We start from the raw sequence: 835 nt of genomic DNA on the forward strand, positions 1-835 counted from the left end.
GGGGAGGGAGTCACAGCATAAGAATGTGTCTCAGGAGGTGGGGCCTTCACAGCAGGAGGCGGGGACAGGAGGAGGCGCTGGGGGACTTTGCAGATGCCCATTTGCTCAGAGGGTGCAGGGAAGGTTATGGGGTGGGAGGGAGATTGGGGGCGCGGAGCCATGTGGGGAGAGACATGGATGCCCTGGGAGCCAGAGGCTTCTTGGGGGCACTGAAGGTGGGAATGGGGGTGTGGGCACGTGGAGATGGGTCTCCGGTTCTCAGGGCAGACTGAGGGAGAGGTGGGTGTGAGCGAGTGTGAGCAAGTGTGCGTGTGGGGTGTGTGTGTGCAGCATGCGTGTACACGCTGTGAATGTGTGTGCGTGTGTGGTGCTCGCGTGAGTGTGCGTGTGTGTCTGCAGTTCCTGTGGACGGAGGCCGGAGATGAGTTTCCCTGCTATCCCAATCCCCAGGTCCAAGTTCAGGCAAAGGGGTTTTCCCGCAGGGCGGGAAGTTTGGAGTTTGGCCCTGGAATAAATGCTTTGAAAATTAAGAGGGAAAACATCGGAAATCTCAAAAAAAAAAAAAAAAATCGTAATGCAAGGGATTTAGCTAAGAAAAAAACAGCATTAACTTCCAGGAGCCGTCCTGAGGTCAGGATATGGTCAGCATGTATTTCTGGCCCTGAGCGATGGGACCGGAGCTCTGGAATGTTCCAGACACCTGAAATGTCAGCCCAGCTCTCTGTTTTCTTCCTAAGCCAGAGAGCCGATTTAAAGACGTTTTCATCAGGGAGTGAAATGCAAGGGTAGGGAGGTGTTCCTGACTCCGAGTGAGACTGCTGCTTCCCACCAGGCT

The sequence above is a fragment of the Lontra canadensis genome, unplaced genomic scaffold (genome assembly GCF_010015895.1).
Source record: "Lontra canadensis isolate GAN:19392208 unplaced genomic scaffold, GSC_riverotter_1.0 scaffold29, whole genome shotgun sequence".
In the NCBI taxonomy this organism is placed as follows: Eukaryota; Metazoa; Chordata; class Mammalia; order Carnivora; family Mustelidae; genus Lontra; species Lontra canadensis.